Below are 22,701 nucleotides of genomic sequence, written 5' to 3' on the forward strand. Positions count from 1 at the left end.
GATCAAGTTTAGACTCAACAAGCACAAGAGACAGTTGGCTTTGTTTCACGCGTTATATGCTGTCTCTTGCTCATGAGACGATATTTTTCTCTCTCTTCATTAGTACCTCGCCATATCATCAAAATTCTTACGTGATGACTCTTACATACAACTGACATCGTCCCTGTGTACGTGCCCTTAGACTTGAGTAGAATTATCTCATAAATAAGGAACAAAGCTCTCAAGTCAGCTTTCTTCCTCCCTAACCAGTGAACTCTCCAACTGAGCCCTCTCTGATATTTGATTCATTCACAAATATCGCTTGAACGGTTTGGTGGAACCTGCAATGTTCAGTCCTAACCTCCTAGGACCGTGTTGCCGTATGGGTGTGTGATACAAGAAAGGGAAAAGTACATATCACTCTCTCAAGCCTGTCCATTTGGTCCAAGTCTCCTTAAACTCCACAATAAAACCGTCTTATTCCAAGACCATGAATAGCTGAAACTAGATCACATTTCCCCTTGTCCTGAATCAGCACTTGTGCAATCCCCTGTGAACGAACAAGTTTGAGACAACTAACTGAAGATGTTATATTTTTGTGCCATCTTTGCAATCCTTCTTTACAGTGTAACCCTGTGATCTGGCTTTAGTGTGGTCACCAACAACACAAACATTTAGGGGGAACTGATACTTCAACTTACTGATTTACTTAAACTATCTATGGAATTTCAAATTCAATACATTCCATGTAAGATACAAATCAAATTTAAAGAAGGCTAATGAAGATAAAAATCATAACAGAAGAGAAATGTTACTGCTCACATAAAACTTTTCTTTCATTTTAGTTTTCATCACTCATAATTTCAACAAACTGCCGCCAGCTAACTTCGATTGAAATGGAAGGTAGATTCAAGCAGAAAACAATGACTTTCTAAAGATCAAACTATTAGAAGATTCAGAACATATAGCAGCTTAAGTTGCAACCAGCAAAAAGAACTGAGGTACAATCTCTGCACCATCCACTTCATCCTTTAGTTTGCACCATTTTTTGTCAGAGTTTTGTGCCTCTTGTTTCTTTTCCTGATGATTCCTACACCTCTGCAAGAAATAACAGTGCAAAGAATATCAGAATACAATTCGCTGGAGCATCCAGCAGCTTCACGGACTATGATGCAATACCATACAAATGCACATTCAATTGCTGTTAAGTGTATTCAACATCCCTGTATGACCTCCATGGTGACATGAAGCTCGAAATCATTCAACATGGAGATGATGATAAGATGATATTGCACAAGCATTGAGCTCAATAGGCTTTTCCACATGACGCCTAAGCCTTTGATATGTGCTTCACAGAAAATGCACATGCAATACCACAGTAATTCACATTCAGTTGTTTTAAGTGTATCAACATCCTAATATGACCTCCATGGAGGTGTGCTGCTTGAGATCATTCAAGATGATGAAAATATGATATTGCACCAACTTTTTGCTCAATAGGCCTTTCCAAATGACACCTAAAAGCCTTCGATATGCGCATAACAGAAAATGCACATGCAATACCACAGCAATTCACATTCAGTTGTTTTAAGTGTATCAACATCCTAATATGACCTCCATGGTTGTGTGCTGCTTGGGATCATTCAATATGATGAAAACATGATATTGCACAAACTTTGACCTGATAGGCCTTTCCAAATAACATCTAAAAGCCTTTGATATGTGCTTCGTAAAAAAATGCACATGCAAAAGGAAGTAATTAATTACTTTCTTCCTTCTCTGATTTTGTCACTGCCTACTTGAATCCTTTTTTGGTTTTTGTACTTGCTGAAATATTTAGCAGGCATGAAAAGAAATAAATTCCATACTGAATAATAGTTCAATTTAAGAAAATACATTGGACAAGAGAAACTAGAAATTTTTAAATAGTGCAAACACCTGAGAGAGCTATAGTCTGGGCATATCGTTCAGCATGTGTCTCTGGCTCTTCCTCCAGCTCATCATCACTGTGGAGCATCAGCTTAAGACTTTTTTTTATTTTAGTCTTTTTAAAACTAATATTTTAATAATAACCCGTCGAAATCTAAATTTTCAGGAACCACTACTACAAAACCTATTTTCCGAGACACCTAGGATTGATTTGTACAGACGGTTCGTAGGAAAAACCGCTTGAGAAAGTGGCTGCAGCCCCGTGCGGTCGAGGACCGCCTGTGAAAAGTAATTTCCACAGGCGGTTCCTTACGTGGACCGCCTGTGGAAATGGATCCATTTCCTGCCTGTGGAAATTACTTTTCACAGGCGGTTTATTAAGTCGACCGCCTGTGAAAATACTCCATAAATACTGCTTCTTCTCGGCCAGCTCCATTCAGACAGACTTACTATTCGAAACAGTAAGCATTTACTGTGGCGGCCGATTTGGAAAATAGGGGGGGAAGGTTTTGTTTTTGATTTCCTTGGAGGAGCCAAATAAGGTATGTATATCTCATCCCTAGCTTGCATGTTTTTGAAGTTTAAATTTAGATTTAGGCTAAATTAGAGTTTCAATGTGATCTAGAGATGCTCATGGTTCTTGCTATTTTGATCATCAAATTAGCTCAAATTTGTTGCAATATTGATTTAATTGTGTAGATTCACATGATTCTAGTATTATATTTTAAAATTGTAGCTAGAATGTGATGTTTAGCCTTAGGAGGTTTCATCATGCATGAATGAGGATATTTTCTCTAGGGGAGAGGGAGGGGGGGAGAGAGAGAGTAATGAATTCACATTATTTTGAGTCATAAATTTACGTTAATGTAGATTCAATTGCGTAGACATATTATAATCATAATAATCTTTTTAATTTTGATTTTCAAATAAATTATTTAATTAATTAATGTATCTAATTTTGTGGTTGAAGTTAAAGATGGACAGAGCATGGATGTATGATGCGCCAAGACATGGAAAAATATACATCAAAGGACTCTCTGTTTTTATTGAAGCCGCAGAGAAGGACGCTTTAATTAAGAAGACAAAGGAAATGTACTGTCCATGTTCTGACTGCAAGAACCAGAAATTGTGGGACAAATCAAGTGTAATCAAATCGCACTTGATCTTGAGAGGTTTTGTTGAGAATTACAAATGTTGGTTCAATCACGGCGAACAACGTATAAGCAAATCAAACTAAGACATCGCTGCTGATCAAGTAGATGGTGATGATGAGGGAGCAGTCGGAGCCGACAATGATTTTATGATGGATGATGAACCCGATGTTGATCTGGATGATGATGCTGACTTTGATCTGGAGGAAATGCTGCACCACGCTGAACCGCATGTTTTAAGGGACACGAGAGGTTTAGATAATTTTGAGGCATTAAAAAAGGCATCGAACGAACTTTTGTATGAGGAATCGAAGGGCTGTGATAAGGAGTTCACGGTGTTGCATTCGGTGCTTGAACTTCTAAGGTTGAAGGCTAGCAATGGATGGTCCGACAAGAGTTTCTCAGATCTGTTGAGTCTCTTGGCAAACATGCTTCCGAAGCCTAACTCCTTGCCCACCACCACTTATCTGGCGAAGAAGCTTATCTGCCCGTTGTCATTAGATGTGCAAAAAATACACGCGTGTCATTGTATCCTCTACCGTAAAGAGTACGAAGCCTTGGATAGATGTCCAGTGTGCAATGCGAGTTGGTACAAGAGGAATGATGATTGCGAGGAAGAAGTTGCTTCCGCCAACACGAAGAAGAAGAAAAGTAATGCTGGTCGTGACGAAGAAGACACTTCTTCCAACGCGGAGAAGAAGAGAAGAAGTCCTGCGATGGTGATGTGGTACCTACCAGTGATACCCCGCTTGCAGCGCCTGTACTCGAACCCTAGGGACTCTGAACTGATGCGTTGGCATTTCGATAAGCGCAAGAAGGATGGAACTAAGCTTCGACACCCCGCAGATGCTAGGCAATGGAGAAAGTTCGATGCCATGTATCCAGAGTTCGCTGAAGAACCAAGGAATGTAAGGTTCGCGTTGAGTACGGACGGAATGAATCATTTCGGTGACATGAGCACCTCACATAGCACTTGGCCAGTGGTCCTTGCCATCTACAACCTTCCTCCATGGCTATGCATGAAGCGGAAGTACCTTATGCTGTCCACTCTTATCCAAGGACCGAAACAACCAGGCAACGATATAGATGTGTTTCTGGAACCATTGATGAAAGATATGGCGAAACTGTGGAACGAGGGGGTCCGGGTATGGGATGAATTTCGACGACAGTACTTTACGCTGAAAGCAATGATTTTTGTTACCATCAATGATTATCCCGCCCTTTTTAACCTATCGGGACAGGTTAAAGGGAAGCAAAGATGCGCAGTGTGCTTGGATGAAACCGCATCTGTGTGCCTTCCGTACTCACAGAAGGTAGTGTACACCCGTCATCGACGGTTCTTACTCAGAACTCACAGATACCGCAATATGAAAAAACATTTTGACAACACGGTTGAGGAAGATACTGGCCCGAAACCTCACAGCAGGGCACGAGTGTTTGAAATGGTCAATAGCATTAAGGTTGTTTTTGGGAAGCCGCCGAAGGGTACAAAGAAGAAGAAAAGTGAGACGCCGACCAGCACGCTGTGGAAGAAGATGCCAATTTTCTTTAAGTATTTGCCCTACTAGAAGGATTTGGACATCCGTCACAACATCGATGTGATGCATGTTGAGAAGAATGTGTGTGATAGCATCATTGGCCTCTTACTGAACATACCAGGCAAGACAAAGGATGGAATCAAGTCACGTAAGGACTTGGTGCATTTTGAAATTAGGCCAGAGCTACACCCTGAAGACAGACCAAATGGGAAATATTATCTTCCGCCGGCTAGCTACTCTCTGACACCTGAGGAGAAAAAGGCACTGTGCAAGTGCTTACGTGGGGTGAGAGTCCCGACTGACTACTCATCCAACATTAAGAACCTAGTCTCGATGAAAGATTTGAAGCTAATCGGCATGAAGTCTCACGATTGTCATGTGATGATGACGTAGATGCTCCCTATTGCAATAAGGGGTATCAAGCCGAGATACATAAAGGTGGTCATCACACGGTTGTGTCACTTCTTCAACGCAATTGCTCAGAAGGTGATCGATGCTGAAAAACTGGGTGCTCTACATAGTTCGTTGGTAGAGACTTTGTGCCAACTTGAGATGTGCTTCCCTCCATCCTTTTTCGATATCATGGTACACCTCTTGGTTCACATCTTGAATGAGATAATTGCGCTGGGCCCCGTATTCTTACATCAGATGTATGCGTTTGAGCGGTACATGGGCATTCTGAAGGGCTATGTACGGAATCGTGCTCACCCAGAGGGTTCAATGATCGAGGGCTACAGTACCGAGGAAGTCATTGAGTGTTGCATCGATTACATAAAAGATTCTAATCACATTGGTGTACCTGTATCTCGACATGAGGGGAGGTTGTCTGGGAGAGGGACCAAAGGAAAGAAAAGATTCATCGATCATGATTACAAAGCAGTGGAAGAAGCACATTTCACCATATTGCCGCAGATCCAGTTAGTGGCGCCGTACGTCGAGCAACACCTAAAGGAGCTGTACACAAAAAATCAAGGCCGCTCGTATGATTGGATCTTGAAAGAGCACAAGTGTCGCTTCACCACATGGTTCAAGAACCAAAACCTTCCGGACGGTGAATCTCTAGATAAAAAAATGTTAAAATGTTGGCATGTGGCCCATCAAGTTTAGTGACATCATGGCAAGCGTATGACATTAATGGGTACACATTTTATACCAAAGCAAAAGACAAGAAGAGCACGACCCAAAACAGCGGAGTTCGAACAGAAGCCTATGACACAACAGGGGAAAAGGTCACCTACTATGGGTCCGTAGAAGAAATCTGGGAACTCGACTATGGAGTGAATCTGCAGATTCCCGTCTTTCGGTGCAAATAGGTCAAACACCCAAATGGCGTGGCGGTGGACAACTACGGCTTCACAATTGTCGACCTCAGCATTGTAGGCCACAAAGATGACCCGTGGGTACTCGCTGATCACGTCGCACAAGTTTTCTATATAATCGACCCCGCAAATGAAAAGAAGCACGTAGTTGTTGCCAGAAAACAAAGAATTATCGGAGTCGAGAATGTGGAGGATGCGGAAGAATACAATCAGTTCGATGACGTGCCGCCTTTTGGAGATCCAGAAAAGATCAAACTTGTAGAAGCAACCCTCGATAGATCTGTGATGCCGTACATGCGTCTGGATGGTGTAGGGAAAACAGTTCAAGGCAAATAGTGCAATGTTGTGCGACTTATTTTTCTAATGTGATAGAACCTTGAAATTTGTATACAATTAGGATAAGCTTTAATTTGTATTATGGACTTGCATGCATTTAAGATGCTTCAATATGTAATAGATTATTTAAGATGCTTTAGTACGTAATAGAACATTTAAGATGCTTTAATATGTAATAGAATAGTATTTCCCAAACTAGCAAAAAAAAAACATTCAACAGGTTTCCACATGCGGTTGACTTAAGAAACCGCCTGTGGAAATGGATTTTCACAGGCGGTTCACCTAAGGAACCGCCTGTGAAAATGATTTTCACAGGCGGTTTCTTAAGTCAACCGCCTGTGGAAATCGTTCCTATTTATATAACCGCGCGCGGCCCCGAAAACCCTAGTGCTTTCAGAAAACTTGAACCTCGCCGTCAGGCTGTCCTTCCGTCTCCCTACCGCGTTCTCTGTTTCCACCGAGTGTGACCGTGCCGAGGAGCCGCCGAGGTCGACAGGGCCGATGAGGAGCCGTTGCTGCCAACACCGGTGGAGGGCCGACTGCGCCGAGGAGGAGCCGTTGCCGCCGCCGCTGCCGCCGAGTACTACAGCGCCGAGGAGGAGCCTCCGCCGCCGAAGTCCACAGCGCCGAGGAGGAGCCGCCGTTGCCAGTGAGTAGTTCCATGTCCCCCTCCCGACCGAGCCGTCGTAGTCGGTTCTCCGGCCAGCCGTGTGTCCCCCCCCCCCCCTTCTTTGTGATGCCGGCCATCGTGCCGTGGTGCAGTGCCGCCGGTGAGTACCTCCTTTTCCCCCTCTCGGCCGAGCCGTCATAGTCGGTTCTCCGGCCGGCCGTGTTCCCCCCCCCCCCCCCTTCTCTGTGATGCTGGCCATCATGCCGTGGTGCCGTGTACTGCAGATTTGTTCCTTGTATTGGTGAGGTGAACCCACTGCAAAGAAATCGAATATGAACAATTGATTCTGATAGACTTTATTGATATTCACCATCTAGCTTATGTGTAATGCTAACTTCTAAGCTCTGATGCACTATAGTTACTGTCGTACTGAATGATTTCTCATCTTATTTGTCCTTGTTACAAATGAGCAAAAGGTTTCATAAATGCACTATCTTGTCCTATGTCATTGGATCACATTGTCTATGTTCAGTTGTGCATGACTAGCTAGCTCGCTTAGTAGTTGATGGTGCTTTATCTGCCTCTAGATGTTTGTTAATTCTAGTGATAAGATGGTAGAACAAAGCATGGTTTTTTGTTTTCAGTTTCATGGTTGGGTATTGTGCTAGATACTAATCCTCCTAGTATATATATAGTTCTCCCTAGCCATGCATGAGCTAGGGAAGGCAAGTTCAGTTGCTAAGTTACTGTGATAAAATGATCGGTGGAATTGTTCAGCACTTCAACTATTATCCTAGTCTTGAATAATAATATCTTTAAACGTTGAGGAAAGCACGGAGTTAAACTTATTTCCCTCTACCTTGTATACTTTAATTCAAAAATGCAAACAACATACAAATGAATGAATATTGTAATTTTCCCTCTTCCTTCTATACTTCTAATTCAGAAATGCAAGCATGTGTTGTGCCACGTGCCAGTTTATTTTGCCAACGCTTACTTTGTCTTTTAGAGTGTGAAATGCACTGCAAATCCACCTCTCTTCCTCTATCCTCGTTGTTGTTGTGGATCACTGGACTGGAGTGGAGATCCATCCGGGCCTTCTTTTGTTGGTTAAAAAGCCCTAACTCTCTAGATGGATTGAGGATTGGTTTATTTAGCTATATAGAACTTTCAGAAGATAATGAAACCAGTAGCAGTGGATTTGAATGGCTGGTTAGTCATGCTTTCAGTCCTTCAACTCTAGAATAGTAGATATTTGTGATTGATAACAAGTCAAGACAGTCCGATGTGTTTCCTATTGTAGTACTTTGTATGGTTTTATTAAGTCATATTTGTTTTCTGTATAAAACTGATTGTTATGATCTTATACTAGCACATTCTGGTTCAATGAAAAAAATATTTCAAATACTTAAATTGAACAAGATATTGCATTAAATTAAACAAGATCTTGCATTAATATTTTTAGCCTTTCGTTTGTCCCTAACATATAGTCCCTAGTAGGGATCAACAGAGACAGACCAAATTAAGTTCGGTAGCCCATTTCCCAGGCTAGTTGTTGCCATGTAGAATAGCCAAAAGTTAAGTGCATAAAGTGCTATTGTAGCCAATCTTTTCTATAAATGGCACCACCCGTCTCGCAAACTTCACGTAGAAGCTTCCTTTCCCGTGTTATAGAGCAAATCCTTGTTCAAAAGCTTAATCTACCACAATGGTGATCACCAGAAGGAAGACCCTCATTCTTTACTTCAGGTTTCTAGACTTCGACATTGCGGCGTTCGAATAATCCAATATTGTCATTCTCTGCTCTCTAATTTCTATGCTTTTCTTGTGTTCTATGATACTCCATTTTTCATTTTACACTAATATTAAATTCCCCTTTTTTTTCGTACTAGCATACTTGTTAGCTTTTTCTAGACAACAATAATCCAGCGGTCGAATCAGTACTATGGGGCAGAAGAGGACAGTAACCCCGAAGAAACCAGAAGCAACCAGGATGTCGGATGTTGCAACAGAGGTCTCCCCGGCACAGAGGACACTCGCAATAGAGGCCTCCCCGGCACAGAGGTCGGATAGGGATCCAAGCCCACACCAACCGTCCTCCTCCGACAGCAGCAAAAGCTCGGGCTCATATCACAGCCCGATCCCTGTTCCGTGCGAGCGGGAGATCCGTCGTCGGGAAAGTGACAACGAGTACGATCCTGCCGAAGAGGTATTTAGTTGAGTCAATGCATTTCATACTTGTTAAATGGAGGAATATCTTCTGTTGATGTCAACTCTCATTTATTTTCTCTCTAGAGGGTGAGGGTGCTAAGATCTTCACGTCGATCATCTGCGCCACAACATTCTGCGCCACAACCCACCGCTACATCTGTGCCCGAAACTGCGGGTCCCTCTGGGCCGACGCTGAAACGAAGAAGGGGCGAGCGTAGCAGGAACAAGTTGTCGTCTGGCATTTATACAATAACACAGGTCGGAGTTGAAGGGGAGCCTATTGCACCTCATGAGGCCTGCGCCAAATTCCGCAACGGTTGCGGATTCTTTGTCAAGGAGTACGTCCCAATCACTGTAACTGATTGGCGATTGGTGTCGAATGAGACGAAGGATTTTCTATGGGCAATATTGCAGAGAACCATCCGATTCCCCTCGGGAACAGAGGAAGCAGCCAAACAGAATGCATTGAAAACTATGGGAAAAAGCCTCCGGGGTTGGAAGAGTGAGCTCAACAAGGAATTCGTGAAGAAGAATCTGGTACCCTTTAATAAATACGGAAAAATTACACCAGAGCAATGGGCAGAGTTTGTTAGGCAGAAGACCACACCTGATGCCATCAAACTGGGTGAATCGTTCAAGCAACTTGCGAAGAAGAATAATCACCACCATCACCTGGGCACTTCTGGGTACGCCCCCAAAATTCCTGAGTGGAGGAGGCAAGAGGAAGAGGCTGCCCGGGTTGGGAAACCCAACCCTTTAGAAAATTGTGACGAGCGAAGCAGGAACTGGGTCTATGCTCGATCACAACGAACCGAGTCTGGGGACTTAACCTTCAATAGCCCCGAGACCATGGACGTGACCCAGACCATCCAAGGGCTTGCTAACGAAGGGTCTATAGAGGCTGACAGGGAGAATGACCTGCTTACCAAAGCCCTGGGGAACAAGGAACACCCGGGTCGCACTCGAGGCATCGGATCAAAAGTGGGCTGGAAGCATGTGTTCCCAAATGATGCGGGCCAGTACAAGACACGAACTAGATATAAGAAGACCCTAGAGGAACAGATACAAGAACAGGTTAAGGTCGAATTCATGAAGATGTGGAATGAAAAGGAGAAGGAAAGGGCGGCATTAATGCTGATAGAGCAACCAACCAGCCCAGGAATTCGGAGCAGCGTCGGGTCCACACATTTTGATAGCCAGAGATATCCTGTGGATGAAATCAAAGAGGCTACCCCTTGCATTCTTCATGTTCCGGTCGGCAAGGGAGACTTCACTGTCGAGGCTGCCACTGGCCAGGCCATTCCAGGCCGTGTGTTTCACAGTCAAGATATTCCGGCCGGTTACGCCAAGGTACAAGTGGACTCGGTGCAGCCGATTTTCAGGAAGTACAAGCTCGAAATCAGCGCACCTGAGGGTATTGAGATTCTCGATGAGGCTGTTGGAAACTTCATTTTGTGGCCCAGACGTGATATCATAGTAAGCTGTCCGAAGTCACAATCACCAGTGTCCCACCTGTCCCAGGGCCCTGCATCTCTGCCTCAGGCACCGCTGCCCTAGAGCCAACCCACTCCGCCTCAGGCACCTCAGCCCCAGAGCCAACCCACTCCGCCTCAGGCACCTCAGCCCCCGTGCCAACCCACTCCGCCTCAGGCACCTTCGCCCCCGCGCCCGGTATCTCCGCCGCAGGCAACTTCGCATCGTGTTTCACCATCTACAACTCAGGCACCTCCGCCTGCAGCGTCTCTGACTTTGGCATCTCCGCCTCCTGCACATCCATCACCTGAGCATCGGAGAGTTCCTACAATGATTACCCCGTATGAGAAGATTGAGCTACCTGATCCGATGAAGAGGTGGCTTCTGTCCTCGTCAAAACCAAAGGCATCATCCGCACAGGAATCTCCAGCGAAGGGCAATCTCACGAAAGAGATCGTCAAAGCATTAAGTACGTCACAGATAGATTTCGTGCCTACACTGGATGTTCCCGAAAAATATGAGCATGGTAAGCCATTTCTACCATCATTTCAACTCCAGGAAGGTCCGTGGGAGATGAGGAAATTCCACGAATGGTACATGAGGGCATGTCGCGCGGGCCTCTCCATAATCACTGCTTCTGTCCCCGCTAACGTTTATCTAAGCGGAGACAACTACCTCATGTTGGATTTCAAGGACATGCACACTGTGTTCCGCCTCGACAAACTTGACATCAATCTCATAAGCGTCTGGTGCCTGTAAGTGCCAACAATCTACCTCTACGTTCATAAGTGTACCAATATATGTTATAGAAGCTAATGACTATTAATTTGTTCTGTAGGATGCAATTTAACGATGCAGATAAGTTAAAGAGGCCTGTCGGATTCCTTGATCCGCAACGAATTTCCCAGCCAAACATGATCGTGAACATAAGGACCGATGACCCTAGGATTAAGGGGAAGAGTAAAAAGGATAAAGCACGGGCCATAAAAGAAGCAACCAAAACAAAAAGGCTCGAAATGTCAACCTACGTAGGAAGGGCTATGCTTGAAATGCAGGACAAGGACTGCATCTTCGCTCCCTACAACTTTAAGTAAGTGTGATACGTTATGAATCTAACATAAGTGTTCAACTTAGTTGATCGATCAAGAATCTAAAAGAAGTATTCATGTAGCGATCACTACATTTGTATAATGCTGATGCCGAAGTCGAGCAGACTCGTGGTCCTTGACTCTGCCGATTTCTAACAAAAATCCTACCAAGATTTCATTGATATTATACAGAGGTAAAGGAAGTCTCCCATACTTAAAATTCTTATACATTATTTATGAATTGATAATTACTTGTTGGTATTGGAATAGGGCCTACAAGTGGTACGTAATGAAAGGTGGGATACACGATACGGACAGGCCGGATGCGATGACAGTCTGTACACATTTTCCAATACTAACACAACTTCTAATTCTTGTATTCCACTATTAATGACGAATAGTTTTATTGAACTAACGAATACGTTGCGTTTTTTTTAAGTGCCACAAGCAAGGTTTCAATACAGTTCTTTGTAGATACTATGTTTGCGAATTTCATAGGATAAACGGGAGGTACACAACGAACCCTGAGGACGTAAGTCATCATTGCGCCTGCACATTCTTATTTGGTTATGTTTCCGTTGTTAGTAGTGTTTTAACTCTTTTAGTGTGTTTTCAAACCAGGCAAGGATGATTCAAAGTGCGAACCAAGCTCTCACCGATAAAGAAATCCAAAACGTCCAACGTGACATGTGCCGATTTATTATGCACGAAGTCATCCACAAGAACGGTAGATTCTTTGATCGCGGAGGCGAATTAGCTAGCCATCCGAGACTTTGTGTGTGGGACAGCGACTCTTAGCTATATAGGCTTGTGATGTTGTAAATACTGTTTTGTAAATATTGTTGTACTTGTGTTAAATGTTGAAATATGTGATGTTATTCATATTGTTATTGAAACTATGTGAAATCTGGATGGAATAAAATATATTCTATTTATTTTTTTTGAAATAAATACATACCACAGGCGGTTCTCCTACGGAACCGCCTGTGCAAATCTTTATATCATAGGCGACAGCTAATGTGGACCCCGCCTGTGGAAATCCATTTCCACAGGCGGTCACTTTTGCGCCTGTTGATTTCCACAGGCCTTCTGTCACAGGCGGGTGCGCCAAACGCCTGTGAAAAGGCTTTTCCACCCGCCTGTACAGTATCATTTTGTAGTAGTGAACTAGCCTCTTTTGTCACACCAAAATGTCTAGCGTGATTCCCCAACATAGTCACGCCATATTCATTGGTGTGACCAAAGTGACCACGCTGGCGAAAACCCCAGCGCCTTTACACGTGGGTTCGAAGTGGCAGCCTGAGTCACGCCAAATTAGTTGGCGTGACTCGGATGAACAGTATTTTCGTGGATGAACAGTGTTTCCTACGGTTTCAATGGTTCTCTTTCCGCTTTCTCTATTTGGGTAGTGGGGTTGCCGTACTCTAAAATTTATGAACTTTTTCTATATGTCCTATAATTCATGATGAATCCATTTTAAAAGGATTCACCTCAATACCCCATCTAGGTTTCAAAATAAAAAACTCCAAAAATGGTTACTTTTAGAAATTCTAGTAACTTTTAAGGCCTCAAATAAATTCCCAAAAATCTGAGAAAATTCACTAATATTCCTCTCATGTGGCGTAATAATTTCTAAAATTATTTCCAACCCTAGTTTATTTGGTGAAAAAGTGAGTTCCTTTGCCAAGCTCCATTTATATGCATTTTTATCATTTCATACTATTTAGCCTTGTAAACGCCCTCTAAATAATTAGCAATTATGTTCGATTTTCCTCAAAATTTTGCCAGAGCTTAATGCAACATGTACAGGTCTTATTTGCAAACATGAACATCCAATAGAGTTGTAGAATTTGAATTATTCAATTTCGAATGTTGGTATATGTTACAATTTGTTCTATAACAATAATACTTAGGTGACTTGTGGAGCCAAAAAGAATTGCCATTTGTGGTCTAAACCATACCAAATTTATTGTATGGATAGTTCAGAATATGTTTTAGCCGAACCACACACATGATTTTTAGGAAGACTAATAAACTTTAAATAAGTAGACTAAAGAGAAAGAATAAATGAAAAAGAGTAAAGATTGGTATATAAATTACAAGAAGTTATTTTATGTAGTTATACCTGCCATCCGAAATGTAGAGGTGTCGTATTGTCTTCTTAATACCTTTGACATAAGTTGTTGTAGCAGGTTCAATAGAGACCCCTTGTCCTATTATGTCTGTATAATATTAGATTATATATTTTTTATTAAAGTTATATGATGGTATTACAATAGATAAAATGTATATTAGGAATGGTTGATGTAATATATAAATGAATATATAGTTACCTGACATGTCTCTAGTGTAATCAATTCTGGTCCTTAATGTATCAAAGGATGTTAGAGTATATGCATACTTGAGGAACGTTGGAGAAGCACCAGGGAATTCAATTACCTCAGTGTGACCCGTGAATTTTATCATGTATATGTGGTCAACTGCTCGATAATTAATGTATCAAAGGATGTTAGAGTATATGCATACTTGAGGAACGTTGGAGAAGCACCAGGGAATTCAATTACCTCAGTGTGACCTGTGAATTTTATCATGTATATGTGGTCAACTGCTCGATAATTATTCTTAGCTGGGAACACTTGGAAAAACTTTATGAAATATACAACTCCTTCTCTAAGGTGTGGCTTGAATTGATCTACATGGCGTTGTGTCACTTGAGCTTTCATTGCATTTCCCTATACATTTGCATAGAAAATTATTGTAAATGATGTATACTCTTTTATTTTTTCTAAAGTACCTAATGTTTGTGGATATCTCTTCATCCAATAGTACAAAATCAAGTCTATGGACCTTTCTGGTTTGTCATCCAGAATATATTCAGATAATCTTGTCATGACAGATATGTTGTCATTTCATGTTAAAAGCTCTGTCGTGTAATCACCATCGGATGGCTCATTCCAATCCACAGTTAAACTACTCATGGATAATGATTACCACTGTTTCATTCAATGTAACCTAAATTGTGTATAGATTCTTGATGAACATATCTCATGGCTTAAACTTAAGAACATTAATGTTATCAATTGCCTACTTTCAACAAAATTAGAAATTATTTCCTAATTTAAATGTACGTTTCAAAATGCTTAATTCACCCTCTAGTCTCAAAGGCTGTGGGTAGCCATAGCACTTAGCTATGTTTGAATATGCGCAATGTAAAGTTTATTAGTCTCCCTAAAAATTATGTGTGTGGTTCGGCTAAAACATATTATGAACTATCCATACAATAAATTTGGTATGGTTTAGACCGCAAATGACAATTTTTTTTGGCTCCACAACTCACCTAAGTATTATTGTTATAGAACAAATTGTAACATATACCAACATTCGAAATTGAATAATTCAAATTCTACGACTCTATTGGATGTGCATGTTTGCAAATAGGACCTGTACATGTTGCATTAAGCTCTGGAAAAATTTGGAAAATCGAACATAATTGCTAATTATTTAGAGGGCGTTTACAAGGCTAAATAGTATGAAATGATAAAAATGCATATAAATGGAGCATTGCAAAGGAACTCACTTTTTCACTAAGTAACTCAGGGTTGAAAATAATTTTTATAAATTATTACGCCACATGAGAGGAATATTAGTGAATTTTCTCAGATTTTTGGGAATTTATTTGAGGCCTTAAAAATTACTAGAATTTCTAAAAGTAACCATTTTTGGAGTTTTTTTATTTTCAAAACCTAGATGGGGTATTGAGGTGAATCCTTTTAAAATGGATTTATCCTGAATTATAGGATATACAGAAAAAGTTTCATGAATTTTAGAGTATGGCAACCCCACTGCTCAAATAGAGAAAGCGAAAAGAGAATAATTGAAACCGCAGAAAACACTGTTCATCCTCGAAAATACTGTTTATTCGAGTCCCACCGAACCAATTTGGCGTGATTCAGCCTGCCATGTCGGACCCACATGTAAAGGTGCTAGGGTTTCTGCCAGCGTGGCCACTTGGCGTGACTATGTTGGGGAGTCACGTCAGACACTTTGGCGTGACAAAAGTGACTAGTTCCTGAAAATTTTGATGTCAACGGGCTATTATTAAAATATTAATTTTAAAAAGGTTAAAATAAAAAAAAAGTCTCAGCTTAAGCCTCCCTTCTCCTAGGAGTTTCTTGGACCGAGAATTCCTCTACATTGACAAAGAAAAATGAAGGCATGAGAAAAAAGATGGAAGGGAACAGGAGAGGATGCCTACTGTGAAAAAAATTGTTTTCGATCTTCGCAACAGAAAAATCTTATCATTTTTTCGACTCTTTCCCTTCTTTTGAAGAATGAGAAACATTAGCGTTCTTCAAAATTAACTACCTTTGATTTGAGGTGTACCATGACCATCTCCTCATTTAAGCACATGATCCTAGAACAGAGCTTGCACTTATACATGGATTTGCACTTCAGAATGCAGTTAGTAAAATCAGCCTCAACAGCATCATCTGTGTTAGCAGCACTTTTGGCAGAGTCAGGATTACCACCAGAAGATTTTTTAACAGGCAAACTTATTTCATGATGTTCTTCATCCCTTGGGGTTCGGTTCTCTTCATCATCATCTAAAACCAAACCAATGATTGGTAAAAAAAACTGCATTCCACAATATTCAAGAATTATTCAACGCATGGAAGAGATAACTTCAATGGCAATGGGTAAAATTGACTCCCTTACATACTTTTAGAGCACACATTACATGAATCAGAATATTAAGTACTGAATGGGTACGCTTTGCTGATCTTCACAAATAGAATACAAAATAGTTGACGAAGAGCAGCATTGCGACCTGTTAATTTTTGGACCTCTTTCAGTATTCAAGGAGACCGCATCTGGTCGTGAGCCTCAATTTTGCGCAGGTTGGCCTCAATGCCTCGACTCGACACCAGGAAGCCGAGAAGCTTTTTGGACGGCACACCAAATGTGCACTTTTCGGGGTTGAGCATCATGTGATACTTCCTGAAGTTGTCAAAAGTTTCTTTGAGATGAACTCAAAAGCATCATGTGATACTTCCTGAAGTTGTCGAAAGAAGCTCACCTTTAGGAGCTTATCGACCTCCTCCTGGATGGCCCACTTCCTATCTTCTGCAAATCTTTGTTGCTTCTACACCACAGGTTTGGTGTCGGTTTTAACAACTAGTCGATGCTTGATCACCTCCTTAGGGACCACAGGCATATCGGACGGTTGCCATGCAAACACATCTTGGTTTGCCTGGAAGAAGGTGACGAGCTTAAGTTCCTTTTTGTGGTCAAGGTTGGCCCCAACCTTAACCGTCTTGGATGGTTTAGACAGGTCGAGGGGCACTACCTTGACGCAGCCATCGGTCTTTTTGTTGCTGACGTCGTCGTTGGCCTTGCCTTTGGCATCGTCGGATTTAGTAGGGCCAACAAGACTTACAAGCCTAGAATCTTTGGCCTCGACAACACCTTGGTGCCTTCGATGCTTAGAATTTGCATCCTTAGGAGTGATGGCCACTCGATTGAAGTGTTCGACCATATCCACATTTTGATTGTTGTATCTGACCGCTGCACGCTGATCTCCTTTAACTATAATAGCCCCATTGGGACTCGGGATCTTAAGTGCTTAGTAGGCATAGTGAACCACCGCCATGAACTTGCCCAGCATTGGGCGACCTAGGATCACATTGTATGCCGTCTCGAAGTTCATGACATCAAAGGTCAGCTTTTCTATGCGAAAGTTGTCGGGTGTGCCAAAAGTGATCGGCAGCTCGATCTGGCCGAGAGGCATGGTCGATGAGTTGGGAGTTATGCCGTGGAAAGGCACGATTCCTGTCTTAAGCTCTGATATCTAAATTCCCATCTTGTCCAAGGGTTTGGAGTAAATGAGGTTGAGTGAACTACCTACACTGACCAGAGTCTTGGAAACCTTGATGTGAGTATGGTAGGCTATACCACAACCCGGTATCGACTAGGATGTGGTACCGCGGCCGGATGGTCGGTTTGATCAAAGGTGATCGGTTGTGTCGACCACTTGAGATACCGAGTGGGCCCAATTAGGGCCAGGTTGACTTCTCGCTCGACCGTCTTGTACTGCCTTTTGGACTCATACGTGGCAGATCCTCTGAAGATGTGCGCCAAGCTGTGGTTAGCCTCGTGGAACTAGGGCTCGTCACCCTTAACATTAGGCTTAACCTGCTTACTACCATGCTCAGCACTTGGCTTGATCTTTTCATCAAGTTTCTTTTTGAACACAAAGCACTCATCAAAGTCGGGCTGGTTCCTCCGATGGATGGGGCACCACTTCCACCACCTCAACTGAGGCCTTTGTTGTCCCCAGTGCTGCGTGATTTGCTGATGTCGACCATGGCTATAGTCGTATCGGGACCCTTGCGCTTATCACCAGGTTTGTTCTTCTTTCCTCCGTTCTTTGCATACTCCAGTTTTTCCTTGCCAGATTGGAGGTTTTTCGAACGCAGCTGCGCTTCCGCTCGTTTTGCGCACTTGTCGGCCAACTCGAAAAGCTCTTTGACCGTGCGAATCTTTCGAGTAGCCATCTTTCACGCAAATCCGTGTCCTGAACACCTCGTTTGAAGGTGATAATTATTGATTCATCGGAGATGTTTGGGATCGTGTTACACTTGTTGCTGAACCTGCGGATGAAATCTCAAAGAGATTCATTATTGCCTTGGTGCAGTTGGTGGAGGTCGTTCTCTATTCTTGGGCGCTCGAAAGTGTCTTGAAAATTGGCTATGAATTGAGCCTTGAGTTCTGCCCACGAATGAATTGAGTTGGGCGGCAAGTTTAGCAACCAGGACCTTACGGGTCTATCAAGGGCGGTTAACAAGTAATTGCCCATTACTCTATTGTCAGCACCGGCTGCTCGAATTACAGTAGTGTAGATCTGTAACCATTTGTTGGGATTGATCTTTCCCTCATATTTCTGGATCGGACCCGCTTTGAAATTCTCAGGCCACCAAATCAACCAGAGTTCGCGTACGAAAGCCTCGCAGCCCCCTCAAACTCTTTAGGAGAAGGTGGTGGAGGATTGCCATGCCTGTCTCTTCGAGGAGGGGAATCATATCGACCATCTCGTCTTGTAGATCTGCGATCGTAGTAGCGGTGATTGTGCTCACGGAGTTCCTCATGGCGGTTTTCGATTCCCATACGTAGATCATGCTGGTTATGAGGAATACAGTTCCTCAGATCTTCCTAGTGCCTACGCCTATGGATAGTGCAGCTACAGTTTGGCCCATAGTATAGTACTCTGGCTTGACCACTTGAGCTTCCCGTCTGGAATTCCTCTACTCGAGAGTGTTCTCGCCTGTGGCTCCTCGAGCCGGGACAGTTCCGATTGGGGGGCCTGTAGTTACGGGGATTGTTAGCTCGAGTGACTTGGTTCTGAGTCGCATCGAGTAGGATCTTGACTTGATTGACCATAGGGGTTAGTGGATTCGTCATATCCAATTCTGGAAGGGATCTGAGAATCAATGAGCTCCTTGCATGTTAGCATCCGGAGTACTGAATATGTCATTACCGAGGCTGGGTTGCGGTCGAGCTGATGAAGCCTCATGATGATTGTTCGGAGGGATCTTGTCCCTTAAGCCGTGGGCTGCCATGGGTGTAGGTACACCCACCGGAAGTCGTCGGGAAAGGCCAGGAGGCATCTGCCTTCCTGTGGTCCACCGGTGGAGGGCCGTGTCGGGTGCACGTATGGCTCCAGATGCAGATATTTTGAGTGGTAACTCAGCACCAGTATCATCAGCAGTGACTTCTATTGCTGGATCTCCAAGAATTTTCGTGCCATTATCGACCATGGCGTTTGGATCTATCGCCGAGTCAGCCGGTGGGGCTCGTCGCCTCTAGCCATAAACACGAATCGATCTGTTCGGCTATTGTGGCTAGCGTTAGAGTCATCATCGCCACCCTCATCGTTGTCAGTGTCCATGCAGTGGAGAACATTAGGCTCCACGGGATCCCTCTCGAGATGTCCCACCTCGCGGTACGCATGGTCTGGACTCGAGGGCACCAGTGTGGATTAGTCTACCTTGATCGTCCCAATGGAAAACCATGGTTTCGAAGATGATTTTTGAGTCAACGGAATAGGACTCGAAGATTTCCACCGTCGACTCGAAGTAGTCGGAGAAGCCGGTGTTGGTAAATCCGACGCAAGAGTGAGTCTGGGACATGATTAATCCTACAAAATAGAAGAAGGCCCCTACCTGACGCAACTGTCAAAGATTAGTTCCTGACAATATGTCCATAAATTGACTAGGTACCTTCGAGTGTAGGGATTAATCACGAGGCGAGACAAACGATGTATACAGGTTTGGGCCTCCGATTGGAGTAATACCCCTATGTCCTGTGAGAGTGTTGCTGCAGTGTATTGATGATCTTGAGTACAAGCAAGGTGGCTAAGACTATTACACGGAGTTGATTGGATCTAATCTATCCTAGGGCTAAAGTTGTCAAGTAACTACTCTATTGATGCTTGCCTCTCTCTCTTGTTCTCTCGCGTGATTCGTTTTGTCTTTCATGTTGTTGCCTTATTCATTGTTCTCCCCCAGCCTTTGCGCCTTATATAGAGGTGAGGTACCGATTCCTATCCAGCCATAGTCGATAGGGAGTTGTCCTCCTTGACATCTAAGTAGATAAATCTGTTTTGAATACAGGTCGTATCAGGTTGGGTAACCAATCTAAACTTCTTGGTACGCACTTCTTTGATTCCAGGTGTATTAGGTACTATTGATTCGGTTCTGTGATATCTGGAGCTACTGAATATGTGTTATACATATCCTGTCTGTATATGATGTACTCGTTATGCGCATATACATCATAGTTAGATATTCGACAAGACCACATGCCACATGCGGTTTACTTAAGGAACCGCCTGCGGAAATAGATTTCCACATGCAGTTGTGTTAAGTAACCGCTTGTGAAAAATCAATACCACAAGCAGCGCACTTTAGCGTCCGCCTATAGATAGATAGATTTCTAAAGGCAGGTGACATAAGGAGCCGCTTGTGGTATGTATTTCATTTAAAATTAATAATGAGCATATATTTTATTCTTTTCAAATTTCAACACATTTTAAAAAACAGATTTCAACAACATTTTAATAAACACAAGTATAATATTTAACACAAATACAATAATATTCAGAAGTATAATATTTTTACATCATAAGTCAATTTACATCACAAGCCAAATATTCAACATAAGTATTCTTTCATCTCGTACTTAAAAAGCTTCGGATGGCTAGCCAATTCACTTCCGTGGTCAAAAAAAAAAAACCTATCGCTCTTGTGAATGACTTTGTACATGATGAACCAACACATGTCATGTTGGATATTTTGGATATCTTCGTCTTTGAGTGAGGTGTGGGTACATTTGATCATCCGTGCCTGAAATAAATACACAACTAAAAGAGCTAAAATACTATTGACAATAGAAACAAAACCAAATAAGAATGCGCAAGTGCAATGACGACTTACATCCTCAGGGTTCGTTGTGTACCTCCCGTTTATCCTAAGAAAGTGGCAAATATAATATTCACAAAGAACAATGTCTAAACCATGCTTGTGGCATTTCAAATAAAAACACAACGTATCCATTAGTTCAATAAGACTCTTAGTCATAAATAGTGAGATACAAACATTAGAAGTGTGTCATTACCGGAAAGTGTGTACAGACCGTCATCGCATCCAGCTTGGCCGTATCGTGTATCACACCTTTCATTACGTACAACTTGTAGGTCCTATTTTAAATGCCAATAAATAATTATCAATTCATAAATGATTTTATAAGAATTTTTTGTATAACAATTTTCTTTCCCTCTGTATAAACATCGATGAGATCTTAGTAAGAATTTTGGGGGAGATCAGCTGAGTCAAGGACTGCAAGTTTGCTCCACTTCGGCATCAACATTATACAAATAAAGTGATCGCTACATGAATCTTTATGTTAGGTTCTTGATCGACCAATTAAATTGAATACTTATGTTAGGTTCTGGACATATCACACTTACTTAAAGTTGTAGGGGGCTATGATGTAGTCCTTATCTTGCATTTCTATGTAGGTTGACATGTCAAGCCTACGTGATTTGGTCATTTCTCTTATGACCCTTGCTTACTCCTTGTTACTCTTCCACTTAATCTGGAGGTCATCTGTTCTCAACTTCATGACTAAGTTGGGCTGGGAAATTCGTTGTGAATCCGACCGGTACCTTCATCTTTTCGGCATCGTTAAATTGCATTCTACAGAACAAGCCACTAGTCATTAGCTTCTATAGCATATATTGGTAGATATACGAACATAGGAGTAGATTGTATGCACTTACATGCACCACACTCTTATGAGATTGATGTCTAGTTTGTCGCGGCGGAACAAGGCGTACATGTCCTTAAAATCCACCATAAGATAGGAGTCTCCGCTTAGAAAATGTTAGCAGGGATAGAAGCAGTGATTATGGAGAACCCCGCACGACATGCCCTCATGTACCATTCGTGGAATCTCCTCATCTTCCATGGACCTTCTTGGGTTGAAACAATGGCAGAAATAGCTTGCCATTCTCATATTTCTCCGAACATCTAGTACTTAATGTTTTGTCGGTCTCTTTCGCGAGACCACCCTTCGTTGGAGATTCCAGAGCGTATGATGCCTTTGCTTTGGAGGAAAGAAGCCACCTCTTCACCGAAGATGTTAGAGTCTTCTCGTATGGGTAACCATGATAGGTACTCTCCGATGCTCAAGTGAAGGTGCCAGAGGCACAACGCTGGAGGCGGAGATGTTGGAGTCACAGACACTGGTGGCAGAGGTGCTGGAGTCGTAGACAGTGAAGCACGATGCGAAGATGCCTAAGGTGGAGATAATGGGCGCAGGGGGCAAAGGTGCCGGAGGCAGAGATAATGGGTGCTTGGGCGAAGGTGCCTGAGGCGAAGATGCTTGGCTCTAGGGTGAAGGTGCCTGAGACGGAGAGGCTTGTATCTGGGGCGGAGGTGCTTGAGGCAGAGATGCTAGGCGCAGGGGCGGTCGTGACGCTTGCGATTGTGACTTTTGATGGCTAAAGAT

The 22,701-nt window shown here is 42.7% G+C and overlaps 1 pseudogene; it reads right to left on the reverse strand.

The window, feature by feature from the left end:
• Positions 1-951: 951 nt before the first annotated feature.
• Positions 952-17,170, reverse strand: LOC133883555 (uncharacterized; annotated as a pseudogene).
• Positions 17,171-22,701: the final 5,531 nt, after the last annotated feature.

This window comes from Phragmites australis, chromosome 1 (genome assembly GCF_958298935.1).
Source record: "Phragmites australis chromosome 1, lpPhrAust1.1, whole genome shotgun sequence".
NCBI lineage: Eukaryota > Viridiplantae > Streptophyta > Magnoliopsida > Poales > Poaceae > Phragmites > Phragmites australis.